We start from the raw sequence: 24,413 nt of genomic DNA on the forward strand, positions 1-24,413 counted from the left end.
GCATATAGTTACTCATAGTAATTTCCTAAATTTTTTGTATTTCTGTGGTGTCTGTTATCACTTCTCTTTCATTTCTGATTTTATTAATTTGGGTCCTCTCTCTCTTTTTTAAAATGAGTCTGGCTAAAGGTTTGTCAATTTTGTTTATCTTCTCTAAGAACCAACTCTTGGATTCATTGATCTTTTGTATTGTTTTTTCTGGTTTCTATTTCATTTATTTCCACTCTGATCTTTATTATCTCCTTCCTTGTACTCCCTTTGGGCTTATTTTGCTGTTCTTTTTCCAGATCCCGTTAGTGTGAAGCTAAACTGTTGATTAGTTGTTTCTTGTTTCTTTAGGTAGGCCTGCAATGCTATGAATTTCCCACTTTGGACTGCTTTCGCGGCATCCCATAGATTTTGGGTCGTCGTGTTTTCATTTTCATTTCTCTCACGATATCTTTTGATTTCTTCCTTGATCTCCTGGTTGACCCATTCATTTTTTAGTAACGTGCTATTCAGCCTCCATGAATTGGTGTGTCTTCCAGTTTTTTTTCCTGTAGTTCATTTCTAATTTCATAGTACTATGGTCAGAAAAGACAACTGGTATGATTTCAATTTTCTTAAATTTATCCAGACTTGTTTTGTGGCATAACATATGGTCTATTTTGGAAAATGTTCCATGTGCTCTTGAGAAGAACGTGTATTCTGCAGCTTTGGGGTGAAATGCTCTGAAAATATCGATTAAATCCAGTGATCCAATGTGTCATTTAAGGCTGTTGTTTCCGTATTGATTTTCTGTCTGGAAGACCTTTCCCTTGTTGTCAGAGGTGTGTTGAAGTCCCCTACTATGATAGTGTTACTGTTGATTTCTGTCTTTATGTCAGTCAATATCTGTTTTATATATTTAGGTGATCCTATGTTGGGTGCATACATGTTGACTAGGGTTATGTACTTTTGTCAGATCGATCCCTTTATTATTATATAGTGCCCATCTTTGTCTTTTAATATCTTCTTCATTTTAAAGTCTATTTTGTCAGATATAAGTATTGCAACCCCAGCTTTTTTCTCATTTCCATTTGCATGAAATATCTTACTTCAACCCTTCACTTTCAGCCTGTGTGTGTCTTTTGATCTGAAGTGAGGCTCTTGTATACAGCATATACAAGGGTCTTACCCTTTTATCCACTCAGCCACTCTATGTCTCTTGATTGGAGCATTTAATCCATTTACTTTTAAAGTGATTATTGATAGGTACATAATTATTGCCATTTTAAATTTGTGGTAACATTGTTTTCATCTTTCTTCTGTTTACAGAAGTCCTTTTAATATTTCTTGCAATGCTGGCTTGGTTGTAATAAATTCTTTCAGTTTGTTCCTTTCTGGGAAGCTCTTTATCTCTCCATCAACTTTAAATGATAGCCTTGCTGGATAAAACAATCTAGGTTGTAGGCCTTTGTTTTCCATCACTGTGAGTATCTCCTGCCACTCCCTCCTAGCCTCCAACGTTTCTGTAGAAAAGTCATTTGATAGTCTTATAGGAATTCTTTTGTATATAATCCTAGGTTTTTCTCTTGCTGCGTTTAGTATTCTTTGTCTTAAAACTTTGCCATTTTAACTATAATGTGTCTTGTTGTGGGCCTGTTTGGGTTTATCCTGGTTGGAACTCTCTGCACTTCCTGATCTTGTATGTGGGTTTCCTTCATCAGGTTAGGGAAGTTTTCGGACATTATTAGTTCAAATATATTCTCGATCCCTTGCTTCCTCTCTTCACCTTCTGGTATTCCTATGATGTTCATGTTGTTGCGCTTGATGTTATAACAGAGGTCTCTTAAACCATCTTCATTGTTTTTTATTCTTTTTTTCTTTTTGTGTTCTGTTTTGGTGATCTCTGCTAACTTGTCTTCTAAGTCGCTGATTCGATCCTCTGCTTCATCTAACCTGCTATTAATTCCCTTAAAGTGAGTTCTTTATTCAGTAATTGTGTTGTTTAGTTCTAACTGGTTGCTCATTATGATTTCTACATTCTTCTTTATGTCGTCTCTAAGCTCCTTAAACATTCTTATCATCAGTGTTCTGAACTCTGTCTCTGATAGGTTGGTTACCTCTGTTTCATTTGGTTCCATTTCTGCAGGTTTCTTCTGTTCTTTTATTTGGGACATGTTCCTTTGTTTCCCCATTCTGGCTGACTCTCTGTGTTTTCTGTACTGTATTAGGTAGATTCCCTAAAGTTCTTAGTTCTTGCTGGGTTATCTTATGTAGTATGTGTCCTTTATATTTGACTTGTACTACTTCGTTCTTCTCCTCTGCGTGTGCTGCAAAGGTGACTCTTGTGTTGTGTATATTGTCCTGTTAAAGAAGATCTTTAATTGCTTTTCGCTTATGAGTAGGTGAGGTTAACTCCTAGGCTGACTAGTTGTGAAACTTGGTTCTGCCCACCGCAGTACGTTGTGCTGCGTGACGGTTGAACACTTAAATGTGGTTTGGCCTCTATGAGCTCTTGTGCCTGTAGAGAATTCCCTCTGGGTGTGTAACTTGTAGGTCAAACCCAGTAGTACTCTGGTTTGGTCTGGAGTTGGCCTCTGGGTGTGTTGAATCTTGTGCCTCTTAACATGGGCCCTGGTAGGGCAATTTCAGAACAAAGCAAATCACCAAGCACAACAACAACAACAACAAAGAAAAAAAACAAACATCTTCACATATAAAAAGAACCGACAACTCCCACTCAACACAGGCAAAGATATCAAAAATATAAAGACAAAATAAAACAAAACAAAACAAAAAGAAGTGCCAGTCTTTGCTTAAGCCCACCAAGTACTCTCTAGGTTGTCCTCTGCTGTACCAAAGAGTCCTCTGCGTATTGTGCAGGCAGAGCCGGTCACCTGGTGCCCAGAGTGACATTGGAACTGCAGATTTACATGCGTGGGGATGAGGGGTCTGGATGGTAGTTTCTACAAAGTCAGTGCAGTTTCTGCTCTTGCCTGCACATATGCGCACTGAGAGTAGCACCACTAGCCCTGTGTCCAGTTCTCCTGAGTCTTAGGGCACTTCTTGTGTGGGGGAGGGGCGGAGGGGGGGGCGGACAGCAGATTTCTGAGATGCTAAAAGCCCACAGCTGTGTCTGCAGCTTACTGCTGATCCCTGGGAGTGCCTCTGCAGTTGTAATTGCCCTGCCCTAGGCAAGCCAAAAAGGGTGAGGGCTGGGGATAAAGGGATCTTCTCTCTCCCTGCCCAGCCTTGTCACACTCTTACCGCAAGCCAGAAAAGGTGGTGGCTGGGAGTGGAGGTGTCTCTTCTCTCCTAGCCCAGCAAAAATCACACACTCTTCCTATCCTCTTCCCTGGGTCGGAGCTGCATGCCAGTCTTCCCAGAGCCTGAGCACTAAGGTTCCTCTGTAATCTGACACTACTCCTCAGTTTAGGGGCCAGTTTAAGTCTCTTAAAGGGTGGAGATAGGATTGGAAGGGGGGAGGGGCCCAGGTATGGAATTTGTGTCCTTTGTCTGGCCTAGAGCCCAACTGGAGGACCCAGCTGGGGTTATTTCCTCAAATGCTAAATATGCTGCCCCCTCGGCGGGAGAGATCAGCTGTGGGATGCAGGGAAAGAGCCCACCTTCTGGCTTTTGTGTTCTCTGTTCCATCCTGGGATCCCCTGCGTTTCCACAGCCACAGGTGGGTGCCCCATCTCCACTCCACTCCTTTCCCTCTTTCCCTGCTCACCTAATTTGCCCATCTTCAAGTAATCCTTGCACGAGTCTCTTAGCTGTTCTGTGTGATGAGCATAGAGTCCTTTGATGGGTTATAGATGTCCCGTTTTTGATAAGATCAGGAGGAGAACTCAAAAAGTGCACCCCACTGCCGCCATTCATATGACGTCACCCATTGTGCATCACCCACTTTAAAACTTTCAAAGATGATTTTTCACCCATGGCTTACTCTAATCCAATAATTTTAAATCATTACCTAAAAAGGAACAAAAAAGGGGAGGGGTCCTAAAAGATGCCTTCAGTTATCTCTACATTCTATAGGAAAAGCAACATTTATGTGAAAATTTTTAAAGAAGTGTTCCGTAACAAAACTAGTAATTATGCAAATATACATTCAGAAAACAATAGGGTGAGGCAATGAGAGAGTAAACTACTGTGAATAATAACTAAAAACGATTGTTTTACTTGTGTACTGGACATAGGAAAACCTCAGAATTTCATTAAACATCCTCAAAATTGATATTGATCCCGCAGAAAAGGTTTTGAATCTCTAACAATTCCAGCAGTCTACACATTGTTTTTGGCTACAGAGGCAAGAACACTTTGTCAAATCCCATATAGAACCAACATTCCTATTACCTGAGCATAAATTAGTGAAGTGCAGAGCTTCATTTTGTTTTATCTCTGGTCCTTAACACAAAAACTGACCCAATGGGTATTTAATCAATATATGCTGTAACATTTTTAAAAAAGAAATACATCTCCTAGGACTTACAGTTCTGCCAAATAGTTGATTTGGCATATAATAAAGCCATCTAAATCTTATTTCGTTCTTTGTAATAATGTTTGTCTCTAGGCTAGTGAGGATAAGTACTTTAAAACATATATAATATGCTTTAATCAGGATATCAAATATATGTACATATATATATATGCATATATATACGTATATACACATATATACATATATATATAATATATTGTTTAAAAAGCCATCATGTTGATGTCCATATGAATGTGCATTAGTAGTTTATTATATAAATGTCTTAAAAACTGGCCCATAGATAGTTACAGAAAATAAACCCTAGTTACAAATAAAGAAGAAGCATAATGCAGAATTCCCATTTTATATGTTCATATTGTAAAACTAGAGTTCAATTATATTTACAATAAAAAGATGGTTCAATTATTGTACTATAAATATGTTATGACACATAAAAACTTGTTCTAATAGTCACTTTTGTTTTTATGACGATATGTTAGAAGTCATTTTCGCATTTAAAGCTGATGTTCACATATGAAATAGTAAAATAATGTTGAAAATGATTCAAAAGTCAGATAAAACAGATAACAATCGATGATTCAAAAGATAATAAAATGATAGTAACTTGAAATAAGTATTTTTGCTATTAAAAAAGAATTGAAACTCAATTTACTACATTAGATATAAATATATACTATATATTTTAATAATTTGAATAGAATATCTATTGCTAATATGATCTAATTGTAAAGACAGTGATAGATGAAAAAAGAGAAAAAAGGAAAGAAAGAGAGAGAGAGAGAGAGAGAGAGAGAGAGAGAGAGAGAGAGAGAGAGAGAGAAAGAAAAGAAATATGATAGGAATATATAAGACAACAACAAAATATCTAAAAAACACATAAAATTAATCTAATTGAAATTATCTAATTTTTTCAACCCTTTGATTTACTCTTTCTTGTGATGCATTTCTTCTACCTGATATGCTTTACATTGTACTACTATACAGGCATACCTCAGAGATGTTGCAAATTTGGTTCAGACTACAGCAATAAAGTGAATATCACAATAAAGCAACTCACATGAACATTTTGGTATCCCAGTGCATATAAATGACATGTTTACACTATGCTATAGTCTATTAAGTGTGCATCAGCGTTATGCCTAAAAACAATGTACATATGTCCCTTAATTTAAAAATAACTTTTGCTATAAAATACTAACAATAATTTGAGCCTTCAGCGAGTCAGACTCTTTATGCTGGTGAAGGGTCTTGCCCTAGTAACATCAAGATCACTGATGACAGATCACCATAACAAATATAATAATAATTAAAAAGTTTTAAAATATTGAGAGAATTATCAAAATGTAACATAGAGACACGAAGTGAGCAAATGCTGTTAGAAAAATGATGCCAATAGAATTGTTTGACACAGGGTTGCCACAAACCTGTCAAAATTTGCAACATGTGCAAAACAATGAAGTGAAGTGTGAAAAATGAGGTATGCCTATACTTCAATATACTGAATTATCATGGTATAAATATTTTTATGAGCTTGTTGTTTTGTTTGTTTCAGAAAGTTTTTCATGTAGCTATATTTGAATTTGTGTCTTTATTACGCTTTATTCAAGTTGTTCATAGTTTCTTCCAATAGTCGGAATATAAAAAACTGTCTGTTCTGTTTTTGTTTTGTTGTGTTTTTGTTTTTCCCTTTTGTGTTATTTTTTAGTTCATGTCCATATGATTAGTAGTCCAGGAGGTGCACAGAACCATGTGATAAATTCCCAGTCTTCATGTCTGGGCACTGAAAGCAAATCTCTGCTCAACAGACTCCCATTAACACCCACAATCTTAGGAGTGGAAAGGAAGGAACTTAGTCCTTACATTTCTTGTATCCTCCTAGTTTAAGAACGCATTCTGTCTCAGCTGTCTCTGTACCCTGGCTAGAGCCTGAGGCCTCCTGAGCCTCACGTTTGGATATTGGCTCTTCACCTATCTGATGACTCAGCACAGGAGATACAGATAATGGTTAGATGGGAACTGAGAATGGAGAGACAAGGAGATGAATACTTTTACCATGTACTACTACTACCTACTATCTGGAAACTACTCTTGGAAGATTAATATTAAATATTATGTGACATTTATTCTGATTTTATGGTACGCCTCGACATGTTTATTCTTTGCCTTTGAATGCAACATCTATTAAGAGTGTGTGTTTAAAATATTAGAAACAGCAGAATATGAAAATGAATTAAAAACATGTATTACCCTCAAAAGCCTAAATCTATGCAGGACAGATATAAACATAAATAATTTTACAAGGTAAAGATGGAAAGCATGCAACGGAAGTAAATTTTTAAGATACCCAGAGGTGTGTGTATGTGTGTGTGTGTGTGTGTGTGTGTGTGTGTGCTTATAACTTGGGAGACTAGAGTGGTGTTCAGTGGAAAGATAGTCTTCACTCTACAGTCTACATATTAGGATGAAAAGGACATCAATATGTTTAGAGTGTGGGCCAGGTGAGATGAAAGAGACCTTCATTCCAAGAAAACAACTATTCAATAGTATAGTAAATTAGGGAAGAAATGCATGATGAATGGAAATAATAAATAACTCTATGAGAATGAATTTTAGCATATCTGCATAGGAATGTCAGTTGATGAGCCTTTAAATGCAGAGTCAAGTCTAAAAAGGAGTGAACATTTATCAAACATCACATATCAAAAAATTTACCAGATTCCTTATATGCATAAAATTAATGTATCCCTCACTACAGCTAAAGGAGAGAGTGCTGGTGTTATCATTACCAGTTTGTTTAAGAGTGAACTGAGGTGTAAAGGGTCTAATTAACTTGGGTAATATCAAATTGTTGGTATGAATCCAAGTAACTGCAAAATCTGCCACATAATTTTAAGGAATTAAGTATGTAAGAAAATAAGTTAATTGTAGCCCTCATTTCAGAATGTGTATAGTAAGATATCATTATATATTTAAAAAAATGGATCTCTCTTTATATTAACAAGGACTTCCTTGAAGATATAGGCTAAGTCATTAAACTCATGTCAAATGTCCTCAAACTATTATTTTGTAATCCACTACATAAATCAGAAACATTAAAATTCCTAGCACACTGTACATAATAGGTGTTCTTTTTTAAATATAGTGCTATTATTGTCCTGTGGAACAAAACAGAAATATTTAGGACTGTAAACATTTACTAATTTGCTAATTACACCTCTTGTTTATGAAGTACCTAAATGGCTTAGAGAATTATAGGTATTCTATTTCATAAATTTCTGTTAGGGAGTTTGATTGATAGAAAAATGTCAAATAATAAATACCCTAGTACTTTAAATTTTTGTTGAAACTACCTACTATTACACAATATGAACAATCCATTTATATCAAGCTGATTTATAATAAGAGTCTCTTGATATGGTAGCATTTATAACTATATAGAAAGTTACAGTGTTTTTTGGCATGCTGTGTAATGTTATACTAATTAAAACTTTACTTTAATTTTATCCCAGTGAGATCAGTGCAGTTTAAGATGAGGAAAAATCACACCATACACAAAGATATTTTTAGCCAATTTCTAGCTCTTATATTTGTACCTTAGAAGGCATTGTAATTTTATAAGTCATCTCTGAAAAGTGAAAGGGAACATATTTTTGTAAGTTGTCAGGTTTTTCTCTGAATTTCTATAGTTCTGAAAAATATAATTTCAGAAGTCTATAGATTATATTCAACAGCATTCTCATCTAAAACACTTCCTGATGAGTGTAATAATGCAGAAAACAGAATGCAGATTTTAAAATGAGTTTAAGAATTAATTTTTTAAAATAAAGTTACTTACCATTTATCCAGATTAGTAGTAGTTATAAGTGAAATAATACTTATATTAGTGAATAGCATTTATGTTATCACATTATCATGGTTTATAAAATTCTAAATATGAAATATTTTGAATTACTTTACTTTTCTTACCATGAAGGTCTTTTATAATTATTATACCATAACAAGTAATTTTATTTCCATTTTGAATATTATATAACTGACAAGAGTTTTTATCTCTTAGAATCAATCACTCAGTATTGGTTTCAACTACTTTTGATTTTGTTTTAGAAATTGTTTTTTTAAACATTTTATTAACTAAAAATTATTTGCTATTAATATTATATAATATTAAAAAAATAGTTGTTCTAAATATCATATGGTTATCATCACATTTATATATCTTAAAATTTATATCATAGTCCTAGTTCTTCCTTACATGTTTTATTTTCCAGTACTGTGAGAAAAAATGTAAAATGTTTTCTTAATCTCCTTGTAGCATTCATTCGCTGAGAAAATCCCCTTATGATGATTCACTAGCATATTGGATGTGAAGAACCTCAGTAGTTACTGGACTTTATGTAAGGATTGTCTTTATCCATTTACATTTTCAACAGAACAGAATTTACTCTTCACTATGATCAATTAATTACACTGTGTTGTTAAATTGTTACAAAGAATTACTGTCAGAATTCCAAATGTGGTGTTTAGTATAATGGACTAATCACATTAAAAAATGACTGTTGGCTTTATTTATTAAAAATATATATTTAGATTGTGACTCTAAGGAGACGTCTGAGAGGTCTCAGTATAAAGAAAAAATAAATGCTGGTGAGAGTTCAGTGGAGATGGGATGGTTAGTGGGTCAAACAAAATGAAAATTCTGTAAAATAGTAGAGGTATGTATTCTATATATTTCTCCACCCTCAAGGAAAAAGAATGAGGAGAATGCTTAGGAAGGACCAGAACAGTCAAATGTAAATTGAACAAATATAAATTGAAACTGGGATATGTCCCATGAAGAAATAAATATTTGAAATGTATCTTTTTTAGGTCAGGAAAACTCGATTGGGTAGGAATGTAAATTGGTACAGCCACTATAGAAAATAGCATGGAGGTTCCTAAAAATATTAAGAATAGAATCACCATATGATCCAACAATTCCTCTTCTGTGTACCTACCTGAGAAATATGAAAACATTTCTCTATAAAGATATATGTTCATTGAAGCATTATTCATGGTAGCCAAGACATGGAAACAACCAAAGTGTACTTCAAAGATAATTGAATAAAGAAGATGTGGTACATATATACAATGGCATACTACTCAGCCATAAAGATGATGACATACTGCCATTTCATGGTGTATAGGAGTTTGTTGCAAACAGGAATGTTGCACACCTAACTGGATCAATCAACATTATTTAGTGGCAACTACAAATCTACAGAGTCCTATCTTCAACTTTTGCCACAGGTCCTCAGCTTCTTCTGCAATCCCTAAGGTGAGTGGCCACATAAAATGCCTAAGATTCGAATGCTGAAATCAAAACTCTGAATCATATTTAACTTTTTTAGAACTATTAAAAGTGTGATTTTTTTAACCCTGCTTTCATAGAGTAACTGAAACACACTAAAAAATATGAATTCCTAATGATTACATGTGTTTATTTAATCATACACACACACACACACACACACACACACACACACATATCCTAAATCTTTCACAGTAATTCCCTTTTGATTAACTCAAAGTCAATTGATAAGGGAACATAATCACATCTGCAAAATACCTTTTTCTATTTAACATAACCAAATCATTGATGTGATCCCATTATATTCAAGATCCCCACACAAATTTAAAGAGAGGTAATTACACAGAGCATTTACATGCAAGGGCAGGAATCTTGAGAGCCACTTTAAAATTCTGCATACAACAAAGAGAATTATTAAAAATGGGTCAGTTAGGTTAATAACAGGTTGCTTCCTAGTATATTGGGGTACATTCAGAAAAATAGCACCATAAACAGATGGGGTCATTTAAAATAAGAAACTAGCTTATTAGCAGAGATGAAAAAGCAAAAGATGAGGCAAAAACAATAGGAAGCTGCTACAAACATTAGGGATGGATGGCAGAAGAACATAGTTCTAGTGCTCAGTAACTAGTTTCGGTACTAAGTTCTACTGTGCGGAGGCATTGGGCTGGAGTTGGAGCTAAAGGTCCTCAAGAAAGTGTACAAAGTTGGCCCATCAAGGAGGGCTACACAGCATTATTTGGGACTTCAGAGAGAGAGAAGGAAAAGTCCTGTGGTCTCTCTCTTATCCACTAGATTTCCCACAATGATTCTCAGTGACTGAACCCAACCAGAAACCAGTGCACAAGGACTTCCAGTAAATGTAGCATCTGAAAGTCATCCAACTACCACGGTGCAGAGCACAGGAACAGAAGAGGGGAATCAGAACAAACAAGAAAATGAGTGTCACACTGGGTTAGATATAGGTCCATTGGAAAAGATATTCTGGTTGAGATTATGCAAAATGAGGGAGAATAATATGGTCAATATTTTTTAATAATGAGTGATTTTAATAAGTATTAAAGTACTAAGTATATATATGTATATACATATATTAATTTATTAATTCATGATTTTCTTAATTTTATTCAAATTTTATTTCCTTTATCACTAAATACATATATATTTTTGAGGGACATGGTTAGACCCACAACAAATAACTTAGATTTTGTTTCTCTTTAATACAATCTCCAAATAAAAAGTTCTAGAGACTAAAGAGAGTTAATATTGTTTGGGGTGCATGATAGTTTATAATTACAAAGTTTTAAAGTTTTCCAGTTATGAATAAAATCCATGAGCTTTCTTTTGTCACCTGAATGACTAATGATGTCAGAATTTGATTCATAGAAATGTAAAATTTTGAATTATTCTCTGTTGGGAATTGGGCAGAAATGGTTATGAATCCAAATTGTTTATTATATGAAAGATAATTTTTTGACATACCATAAAACAGAGATAGTTGATTTAGTCTTAAATCAGACAACTGTCTCCCAAAGAATCTTCCCCTTTGTTGTGGGTGCTATACACATTGTAGGCCAATTAAAATCTCTACCATCTATATTGCAACAGATTTACCCCATTATTGAAATGAAACAAATGAAAGATTTACATGGTTCCTATGTTTCCTGACTAAAATTTTAGACTGGAGAAATAAATATTTCTACCATAAATAGAACAAAGCATTGGTATGTTTCAGGCGAATAAGAAGCTATATTTTGGTATGTGATATCATTGATGCGGTTTAACTGCAGCTTGTTTCCTAACAGGCTCCAATAAAGGAGATCTGTTTTATTAGATTTTTTTTCAATAACTATAAAATTACATAATGGATCAACACATTTTAACTATAAGTGAATTATTGACATTATAGATCAGGTAGAAGTTACCCTAAAATTTCATGCTGCCAGGATAACTTTGAAATTATTTTTTTCTATTTACTTCTAGCTACTATGATACAGTTCAATGAAAGCACTAGATAAATTAACATTATAACTGGGTAAGAAGTACATCATTATATTTAGAAAATCCATAGACAATAATTTACACTTAAAAAAAATGATGACCTCAGTCTAAGTATGCCTTCATATTTATGCAGTTTCTGTCAAACAGATAACTTGTCAGTGTTCAAATTGAGGTGTGCCTATGAAAACCATACATGAACACAATACTTATGTAGAATTTTTCAATTCAGAGTGAATCCACGTATCAATTGTTTTAAACTCAAGGAGATGGCATAGACAATTTTCCAAATGCTGAATGTGTTCCAGTATTACATATTTCCATTTTTTTCTTCTTTCTTTTATTTATTTATTTATTTATTTATTGGTTTTAAAAGTAGGTAACATTTCACAATTAAAATTAAAGAAATATCACTGTAATATAGTAATTAAATAGAAAAACAACAGAAATGTATTGATGTGACATTTTGTTTATAATTGCTGGCATTTGTGTACCAGCATTTTTAACTAGTTAAGGATTCAGATTTCTTTGAAAACTCTCAAAGACATTCACAACTAAAACCTCATTAGAAGTTGGCACTAATAGTATGTCATTTTAATTTTATTTAAAATTGAGTTTTCCCTTTTATCCATACAGTACTATATGAAATATATTAATATATCCATTTTTTTAGGATAAGCATTCAGAAAGATTTTTCAGGGGGAGGAGTACAAAGAGATACACATGCTTTAAAGAAAATTATTAAAGAAAAAAAAGAGCAGAAAAGAGAAATTCTAGGACCACAATACATTGGGACCAAGGAGGCAATGTGAAAGCCAAGTCTCTAGACACTGGACGCTCTGTTGCAGTGGGAGAACCAGTTATCTCTAAGAGGTATACCAGCAAGGGTGTCAGTATGATGAAGTTCCTGGCATTAAAAGTATTTTTAAAAGGAGAGATAATATAAAGCCACACTCTCTGTGCACATGTGGAATATTTATTCACTTATGTGCTTATAATTTGGTGAGGGTCTGTAAGTGGGTAACTTATTAATATTGTGGCACAAACAGTTCTTGAAATATCATCTCCTGAATTTCATTCATAATAAAGAATCATAGCTCCCACACTGTAAACATAATTATTTCTAGCTAGATTTATTTTAGAAAATAGCACTTGAAGTGGCAAAATGCCCAGGGCTAAAACTGCAATTTTATAACTTTGATAGTAATTAATACTGTAATACAAAATTAAATAAAGTTAAAACCATTTCTTAGAAAGCAACATTTTATATTCAAAAATTTATTGCAGCTGATATCACTTTGCAATGACTTGGAATTTGAAATTAGCCAGAGTATTTTTCATAATGATAAATGTGTTTGCATTCTAATGAAATGAGGTTTCGACCCATGCTGAGAATGACCATTATTCCTTATACTATTGGGTTCTTCGAGACCAAGGCCTGATACAACACTAATTCTTTATTTTGCTCAGCATGGAAGTTAATTTGGATCATTAATTTTCTTTATGTACTCAGTGTATACATTTAGATACTCCATATACTCTTACACTGATATCGATTGAAATACTAGATCTATCCCAGGATTACTTGTTCTATCCACATCTCTACCTGAGATTGCTTACTTTCCCCATTTAATTTTTAGATAGTTCATTCTGTCTACCCTTTTATGGAATCAATTCTGTATCAAATTTTATCTACACCTTAGATTGGGGTATTGAATAAGTTTAGATGCATTATGTATAAGGAAAAGAAAGTATTATAAAACACAATGGGCGTTTTATATACATATTTTTGGTGGTGTTGCATAAGAAGTGATTTTGAAGCTGTAAAACTGAATAATTAAATATATTTGTTATTGGGTTGGTGTATAAAACATGGCATTTTTTTAGGATTTTTTTTTTAGAGCTATAATTGTTCTTTTATCTTTTCTTTTTTTAATTCCCATTCCATCACTCCTCTCTCCTCTGGCAACCATCAGCATCTATGTGTTTGTTTCTGTTTTGTTTATTCATTTGTCTCATTTAGATTCCACATATAAGTGAAATCAGACAGTATTTGTGTTTCTCTGAGTTATTTCACTTAGCATAATATCATCTAAGTCTATCCATGTTGTTACAAATGGCAAAAATTCATTTTGTTAAAGGAAAAATATTTACAATGTTTTGCAGATAACATGAGTTCAAAACTTATTCTAATTTCCTTTTGAAGGGCCCTCTTAATGGCACATGTAGAAAAACTAAAATCTATATTTTCACAGTCCTTTGAAGAAGCAAATTTGCTAGTTAATATTTAGAGTCAGCCAATCAGATATAGTGGTGTGAGACTGAAAATCAAAACCTGGTCAAACTAAGAGAGAAACATTCAAATAAGCAGGTCACATACAAATGTCAGCAAAGTATAAATAACTTAAATGAATCCATACACACACATGCACACACACACGCACACACACACACACACACAGCCATCAATCAAAATTTTGAGTAACACTAGTGGGAAGAGTGAAAAAATTAAACACAATTAATATGCATTTGAAGGAATTTACAAGCCAACTTTAAAGTTTATACATTCAAGAAGATGAAATGTTTTACTGAGAATCAGTATGTAGGAAGCAAACGAGATTATTAAAAAAAGTCTGATAGAAACTTTTACACATAATCCTGGCTATGTTAGAAGAAGAGAAAATAAAAACAAGTATCACAGATATTTTCAAAATCATCCTTCACATCTGGAAATACATCAGTTTTGTTTGTCTTTTTATTTTTTTAATTACAATTGACATACAATATTATATTAGTTTTAGGTGTACAACATAGTGATTAGACTTTTATATAACTTATAAAGTGTCCACCCCAAATAAATCTATATCCACCTGCCACTATATAAAGTTATTGCAATATTATTGACTATAGTCCTTATGCTATACTTTATGTCCTCATAACTATTTTGTAACTACCAATTTGTACTTCTTAATCCCTTCACCTTTTTCACCTTTTCTCCAATCTCCCTTGCATCTGGCAACCGTCAAAATGTTCTCTGTGTCTATAAGTATTTTTTTCTTTCTTTTTTTTTGGTGTTTATTTTGTTCTTTAGATTCCATATATAATTGAAATCATATGGTATTTGTCTTTCTCTGTCTGACTTACTCCACTCAGCATAGTACCCTTTAGGTCCATCCATGTTGTTGCAGATGCATTTTTTTTTTCTTTTTATGGCTGTATAATATTACATTACATATATATACATAAGTATATATATACATATGTGTTATATATAATATACATATATGTGTATATATACGTGTATTATATATACATATATGTACCTTATATATGTATTATATATTACATATTATATATGTATTATATATTATACATATATATGTACTATATATATATGTATAATATATAATACATATCATCTACTCTTTATACATTTATCCATTGATGGACACCCAGGTTGCCTCCATATATTGGCTATTGTAAATAATGCCACAATGAATATATGGATGCACACATCCCATCACAGTAGCATTTTGGTTTTCTTTAGATAAATACCCAGAAGTGGAATTATCAGGTCCTTCTTTGCCTTTTGTTATAAACTTTATTTTAAAGTCTGCTTTATCTGGTAGAAGTAGTGCTACTCAGCTTTATTTTTTGCTTCCATTTTCATGAAATATCTTTCAGTCTGTGTGTGTCTTTTGATCTGGATGGAGTTTCTTGTAAGTAGTGTATGGAAAGTCTTGTTTTATTACCCACTCAGCCACTCTATCTTTTGATTGGAACACTTAATCCATTTACATTTAAAGGAATTGTTGACAGAAACGTAGTCACTGCCATTTTATTATTCATATTTTTTTTATTTTTGTTTCTTCTTAAACAAGTCCATTTAACATTTCTTATAATATTAGGTTGGTGGCAATGAGCTCCTTTAGCTTTTTCCTGTCTGCGAAGTTCTTTATCAGTCTTTTGATTCTAAATGGCAGCTTTCCTGGGCAGAGTAATCTTGATTGTAGGTCTTTGCTTTTCATCGCTTTGTGTATTTCCTGCCAATCCCTTTTGGCCTGCAAAGTTTCTGTTGAAAAATCATCTGACAGTCTTATGGGAGCTCCCTTTTGGGTAACTAACTGTTTCTCTCTTGCTGCTTTTAAGATTCTTTCTATGTCTTTAACATTTGACATTTTAATTATTATGTGTCTTGGTGTAGATCTCTTTGTGTTCATCTTTTTTGGACTCTGTGTGCTTCCTGGGTTTGAACGTCTATTTTCTTAACCAGGTTAGGAAGTTTTCAATCATTATTTCTTCAAATAGGTTTTCAATTCCTTTCTCTCTCTCTTCTCTGTCTGGAACCCTTATGATGTGAATGTTGGTACACTTGATGTTGTTGCAGAAGGTCCTTAAACTATCCTCATTTTTTTCTGGATTTTATTTTTTTTCTCTTCTGTTAGGGTGTTTTCTGCTACCTTGTCTTTTAAATGACTGACTTGATACTCTGCTTCATCTAAGCTACTGTTGATTCCCTCTATTGTGTTATTTCAGTTATCATATTCTTCATTTCTGACTGTGTCTTTTCTGTTTTCTGTCTCCATTTTTTGTTGAAGCTCTCCCTGAGATCACTGAGCATCCTTATAACCAGTGTTTTGAACTGGTTTGAACTGGTTTGAACTTTGCAACTGGTAGACCTCTTTCTCTATTTTGTGGTGCTCTTTTTCTGGAACTTTTTTCTCTTCTTTCATTTAAGAAATGTTTCTTTGTCCCCTATTTTGGCTGCCTCCTTGTGTTTGTTTCTATATATTAAGTAGGACTGCTATGCCTCCCTGTCTTAGTAGAGTGGCCTTATGTAGTAGACGTGCTATAGAGCTCCATGGAACAGTCTTCCTTGTCACCTGAGCTGGGTGCTCCAGGTGCATCCCTTGTGTGGGCTGTGTGTGATCTCTTGCTGTAACTGAGCCTTGGTTGCCATTTGCACATCAATGGGAGGGATCGATCCTGAGGCTGATTGGTTATGAGGACTTGCTGTGACTACAGTGGAGGAGCTATTGTGCAGGGGCTGACCCTACAGAGCAGGATTCACATTAGCAGGTCTCTGGCACCTGCCCAATGTCCCCATTGGGTGTGACGTCCCTGGAGGCTGCTAGGTGATGCTCTCGCAAGGTCTAAAGCTAGCCACGAGGCATGCCAGCCTCATGGCCTCCTGGAAAGAGTCCAATCCACGTCTCCACCCCTCCTACGAGTCTCAAGGTGGCTTCTTCTGTATGTCCGTACTTGTAGGACTTTGGTTCACCTAGACTTCAGGTAATTCTCAATGATGGTTGTTCTGTGATGTAGCTGTAATTTTGATATGGTCGTGAGAGGAGGTAAGCACAGCAGTTATCTACTCTGCCATCTTGATTGGAACAGGATGATGATCACTCTCCTATGTATATAAATGTTGAATAACTATTGTGTACTCTTGAAATTAATATAATATTGTATGTTACCTATATTTTAATAAAAATCTTGAAAAAATTATATAGGGGAAAAATTAAAAACATATGGTTATAAATAGTAAAAAAATGACATGGGGATAGAAAGTAAAGCATAATGAAGATAATCAATAATATTATAATAATTACATATGGTGTCAGATGAGTACTGGATTTATTGGGGTGATCACTACATAAGTTATATAAATGTCTAATCACTATGTTTTACTTGAAACTAATATATCGTATATCAACTATAATTGAAAAAATACATATATATGTATTTAAAAAGCCACTATATTTAAATATGATTTAAATATACAAAATAAATAATTTCATATAATTTAATTTCATATAAATAGCCCTAATACCAGTGCTGTTTTTTCAAAGTCCATTATACTAAACTTACATCCTTTTAATTAAGTTTGTAATAAATTTTAAAGAAAAAAAAGCCTTTAAGAACCATCATTTATCTTTCTTCTGACATTTTGTGTTGTATCATGGCATCATCAGGGAGTAATAGTTTATGCTAAAATTTTTATCCATGTTATGTATCTTATCTTTAGTGCTTTTTTTTTCAAACTCAAGTATTGCATTAAATTTATGCATTTAAGGTAACATTTATGATACCAGCCAGCTCCACATATTATATGAACATTTTGACATTTATTATTTGCCTAAAATATATCGGTAGTTAAGGTAAATATTTCCTTTTTAATAATATTCCACAGATTAATCTATGTAGGATATAATTTGCAAAACAACTTTGAGAGATATAGGCTGTCATTATTTCCATTTACCTCGGATTCTTGACAATTATTATATAATAAAAATGGGATGGAGGCAGAATTCTGTTTCTGTTTTCATTTTTGTAAGATGTTCTAATTATAATTTATTAGCAATAAGTAAAATTATTTACATATATATATAAATATATATGTATATATATATTTATATATATATGAGCGAATTTAGAAAGGGGAAGACTTTCTATTCAGGAAATGTGATTATGCGGCCAAATTCCCATGTTGTTGGAAGAAAGAAATATAGAATTTCATTTTTTCAAAGACACTGACCATGTCTTTGACCACGTTTGACTAATCTTCCAAAGAATCCCTCTTGCTTTTCAGTCTTTTTTGTTCTCAGCCCTGTTTGTATGTACATATTCTAATAATGCCTTGTTCACATAATTTGAAAAAAGTGTTTTTCTGTATGTTGTTCTGTACCTTAGCAAATAGATTTATGTACACTTTCTATTTAAAACATGTATACTTTACGTAAACAATCTAAATATATAGGCAAGCAAGGCAAACTATCATATTGATTAAGGGCATGGATTCTGGAATCTAGCAGTGTGGCCTCGGGAAATGACTTACTTTCTCTGTGCCTCAGTATCTTCATTTGTATAATAGGGTTTATAATAACGCCTTCCTCATGGGTTTTATGAATATTAGAAATATTAATGTTCATAAGACAATTGGAAACTCCTGGCAGGTAGAAACTTCTCAGTAAATGTTAGCTAATATTGTTCTTATCATTATGACTGCAATGCTTATTCTTCTGTAAGTAAAAACGCTTAGGTCAAGGAAACCACTAGTTCTGAATTACATTTAGTCAATCAGCCTCCTTTGTCATATGTGGTTGAGTGCTTATGGCCCCCATGGATGATGACTCCTTCTCTCATGCCCATATTGTTGGGCAACTGCAGCACATCTACTCATCATTTAATCTCACCAACATGGTAGAAGCAGACTCCCATTTATCTTAAACTAGATACAGGTAAACTTTTATTTTAAGTCACCATATTATATATTACACCCCCAGAACTTATTTATAACTCAAAGTTTGTATACTTTGACCTCCTTTGCACATTTCATCCATCCCTGCCTCTGCCATCCATCAATCTATTCTCTGTTTCTATGGGTTTGCTTTTTAATATTCCACATATAAGTGGGATCATACAGTATTGTCTTCTAAGCTGTTGAAAGTTCCTTGAATTAGTGTTACCAAGGGACCCTTTGGTTCCAATTATGTAAGCTGCTTTAAAACATCACTATTTGGCAGTATGATTTAAATATAGGAAGTAACTAATTTCATATAACTCGATTGGAAAGATGTAAATTCATAAAAACAAAATATTACTAAAAAGCTCTATTTTATGCTTTAATTTTAGTTAATTCAAAACCTACTATCTAATATCAGTAATTTAATAATTCTTTTCTATTATTAAAGCACACAAGGCAACATACTGTGACTGCCATCGATGCTAAAGCTGCAGAAACTGAAAATCTTGTTTTGTTTTGTTTTTTGTGAGAAGAGGAAATCCAGAAAAAAAATAACAGCTTGAGACTCAAAACGGTCATAATGTAAAGTTTCTATGTAAACAAAGGAACAAAAAAAACTTATTAAAAACATGCCTAAAGTCTCAAAAATCCTGTCTCCGAAGTTGTGATTATTAGGTAAATGTTCCCTAGTTGAACTAGAGTCGTCTTATTTGCATTCTCATCCCAGTCATAAGTCAGGGCCTTCAGAGTCTGCCTCTGCTCTCTTTCACACCATCAAGTACAATTTCATGCACTGAAGTAGCAACGTACTACTATTCTGTTCACTTGTAACAGCTGATGCTATGTCCAAAGGTAGGTAACTTCCAAATAGGCAGTATTTTACTGACTATTCAATAAGTACTGCGTTAGTAGACTAGATAACAACATGATGGCCCAAACATCTAATGCTCCTTCTAAAATTTGTGTGTGGGGGAGTGGGGGGTGGGGGTGGATGGGAATTGAGCAATAGTGTTTTCCACCAAGGCCTGGTAGGAATATAACTATACAGTTCTATCTATCCTGACCATAGCAACAAGAATATGAAATTCTCTGAAACAGTTTAAATTCATTTTATATAAACTAAGAGCATGATAACATAAAAACTCTGCCTTAGTTTTTGAAATAGATAAATATGCATTTGTTAGTTAATTAAAGACTCAATCAAAGCTACATCCTATATAGGGACAAAGTTATAGACTTCAAGTTGCAAGTTCAAGGCATTTATAATTTATATATTCATCCTGTTTTTCATTTCTGTATTACTTAACATATGCCTTTTCGTTTTTACTATTAATGCTTATTAACAGAAAAAAATTTAAAAGAATAGTCTTAGAAAATATTGCACTATAGTTTTGTATGTTCAAACTAGGATAGAATAATTTATCCCAGTTAACCCTGATTTACATTAATAGTCAGAATAAGTATACAGTTTTTAAAATAAAATAACTATAAATAGTTTCTATAACTCAAATATAGTTTTAAGGTTGAAGCCAGGCACTAATTCTCAAGTTGTTCTACTCTTATTTGCTAATTCTTACAACAATGTCTGAGATGTGTACAAACAAATCACCACTCATCCTCTGAATCACCCTCCTTACACCCAGACCTTCAATTTTTCTTCAAAAATAGTCATGGTTTATTTGTGCTATAAAATTCTACTGTTACCAATATATTTAAAACTCTTCCATTCTTTGTCCCTTGAAATGCCTCCCATTATTCTTGCAATCATAGCTATTCAAATTAAATTCTACAAACAAGTATTAGAATAAATGAACATGTATAATACTCAGAAGTGTCAGTCTTTGGAGGAATGGGCACTTTGTGTGTATGTACGACTACTTCAAAAGCTGTCCATAAAGTTTTTGGCATACTCCAACGCAAGATATTTTTGTTAATAGTGCTTCTTCCAATATCACCCTCCAAAATTTTTCAAAGGGGTCTTTACTTCTCACCGCTAGCTCATTCTCATGGAGTATAATTACCAGTGATTCAATGGCAACAACAAAAGTAATGTGTACTATCGAAGGACACTTTGGTTGTTTCCCTGTCTCAGCCACTGTAAATAAAGCTGCAATGAACATCGGAGCACATATATCTTTAGAGATAAATGTTTTCAGATTTTTTTGAGTAAATGCCCAGGAGAGGGATTGCTGGGTCATATGATAATTCTATTTTTAATTTTTTGAGGAACCTCCACACTGCCTTCCATAGCACCTGCACCAATCTGCATTCCCATCAACAGTGTATGAGGGTTTCTTTTTCTCCACAGCTTCTAAAATCTTTGTGATTATTTGTCTTGTTGATGATAGCCATTCTAATGGGTGTGAGGTGGTATCTCATTGTAGTTTTTGTTTGCATTTCTCTGATGATTAGTGATGTTGAGCATCTTTTCATATGTCTATTGGCCATCTGTATGGTTCTTTGGAGAAATGTCTATTCAGGTCCTCTTCCCATTTTTTAATTGAATTTTTTGATGATTGGATAAAGAATATGTGGTATATACACAAAATGGAATACTATTCTGTCATAAGAAAAGATGAAATAGCACCATTTGTGACAACATGGATGGATCTTTAGATTATTATGTTAAGTGAAATAACTCAGACAGAAAAAGTTGAGAACCACATGATTTCACTAATATGTGGGATATAAAACTGAAAGCAACAAAGGAACAAGTCAAACAAAGAAACAAAAACTCATAGACACAGACAATAGTTTAGTGGTTACCAGAGGGTAAGGGGGGCCGGGGGAGGCAGATGAGGGTAAGGGGAATCAAATATATGGTGATGGAAGGAGAACTGACTCTGGGTGGTGAACACACAATGTGACATATATAGATGATGTATTACATAATTGTACACTTGAAACCTATGTAACACCTTTGTCATCGCAATAAACTTTAATTAAAAAAAAAAGGTAATGCATACTACACAAAGATTCTGAAACAAATTATTTTATACCAGTGATTTTACAATAGATGTGGACAAGAGGTAGGGTATATTTTGGGCATTAAGTATTGGGTATTGGGTATTAAGTATGGACTCTCTCCCTTTCAATAAAAAAAATAAATAAAAATTGTAGGTTTACCTATAGACTCTGGCTCATAAATTAGTTCAAGTTATTTGTTAAAGCCTAAACCCAGATCTGGAATTTCTAGGGACCCTCCAACTTTGTTTTAACAAATCTGCCTTACTCTAGTCACTATCTTTATTCTAAAAAAAATTAAAATTTTATTGAAAGAAAGGCTGATTATGTAATCAAATTATTCACAAGAAGAGATGAATTTTCACTCTTTCCTTTAGTTATATTAACAACAGTTTACAACTTTATGTCTTGCATCTTGTAACAATGTCTTGAAGAAAATAAGATTCAACCATATATTCTGAGTGAACAAGAACTGAATAAATGGACTGTTTGATAACATCTAATTGCTTGATGAATAAGAAAATGCCTTCTAATTTTAAATTAATAAATTTAAAATTTATCCATAAATTTTACTTTTGTTTTTTGCATAATTACATAAAAGTATATAAATTATCATCACATAAAATTTTCCTATCTTGAAAGAAAGAGTGGGGAGTAGCCAATTATTGAAATGTTGATAAGATAAATTCATAAAACTTGGGTCAGTTGGCTACCTATTAGTAACAATATTACAAATAAACAGATTCCTTGGATAAAAGTTTTCTTCCTATTTATCCATATCAAAAGTGTATTAATAGCAGAAACAATCTATGATATCTTACCACTCCAGCTTTAAAGGAACATAAAATAGATGCCAAATTCTTAGCATAAATTGCCTAAAGTATATAGTATATTTAATGTGAAAGTTGTTGATGCCCTTCCAAAGTGCTATCAACAGTCTTAAGCTAAGCCATATTTTTCTCTATTGCAGAATCAGATAGCACAAAAAGTCTGTTTGTTGAGATTGAAGGATGGGGTTTCTGTGTATGTGTGTGTGTTTTTGTGTGTGTGTGTGTGTGTGTGTGTGTGATTATACAATTCAATTCTGCATCTAAAATGCTGCATCAAATGTGTAGCTAGTTTATCCAAGCGTGCTTTTTTAGTACTAGAAGAAGTTGTAGTGTATCTTCCGCATGTGAACTTTCAAAATAAATGGGCTGGGTTATCAACCTTAACAGAGAAGCTGAAGTTTCCTGTTATTCACTCAGGTAATGAACCACACAAAGGTAGTGCTCCCCTGAGTAGAGCTGGGTTTTCATCTTGGGTTGTTTCTTTCTTAAATTTTAAAATATATCAGCTGCCATGAAGCAATATGAACTTCTAATATATCCGTAAAAAGAACCTCCAGGACATCCTCTCAATGGCAAATAAGCAGCCGTAACATTTTGTAAATTCTCTTTCTGAAATCAAAGAAGAAACTCAATATACTCACCAATGACCCTTATCAAATAGCAACTTTGTGGAATGCTCTTTGCCTGCATAGTCTCTCTGGAGGTTACTAACTCTGATGGGAAGGCAATGTACCATTGGCTATTATTCTTACCAGCAGAGAAAGTTGAAAAAAGTTACATCCATTAATTCTGTGTTCTCATTGCAGGGTTGAGATCCCACTGGAACTATCTTTACTTCCCTTGGAAAATTAATTGTAGTTTTTGGTATTTATAGCAGAGGTTTAGATCCCTGTTCCTGGACCTCTTGTGAATCTTAAACAATCATTGTGAATGATAGTTCTTTGTACTTTATTCTCCCTGTGTTAATCTCACAAAGTTCTTTTGATATTAATTTATGCAAAATAGAGACCTTATCTACTTTTCCTGAAATGGCAAGGAGGATTTCATACTGTCTCTGAAATACCATGTCTGTTAAAATGAATAATATGTTAAGAGGAGGGAAAAGGAGTAGACTTACTAAGCGATGTTTTCGGTAATTGCAAATGATAAACATGTTAAGTTTTTTTCTGCCTCACAGGAGGCAAATTAATTAATGAGGTGTTGTATGCAATTGCAAATAACAGAGACATGATGATATTTAACTGAACACTTAATGATTTCATTTTGTTACGTAATAACAAGTCTGAGGTAGCCAGTTGGTGATAATGGTTTAGATGCTCAAACATATTAGGATTGGAATCTTAGAAATTCTCAGGTCATTTTTTCTTATAATGTCAAAATAACTGCTACAGTTCCAGCCATCCCATCCTATTGTAGACAGACACTCTTTAAGGAACTTTTCCTTAATCCCCATAGTTTTTATTGTATTTAACTAATTATCTTAATCTGGAATAGACTTGTCACTATTTTACTGAACACATCACTATCCCACAAAATGTAGTTTTGTTAATAGGGAAGAAA

This window comes from Rhinolophus hipposideros (genome assembly GCF_964194185.1).
Source record: "Rhinolophus hipposideros genome assembly, chromosome: 2".
NCBI lineage: Eukaryota > Metazoa > Chordata > Mammalia > Chiroptera > Rhinolophidae > Rhinolophus > Rhinolophus hipposideros.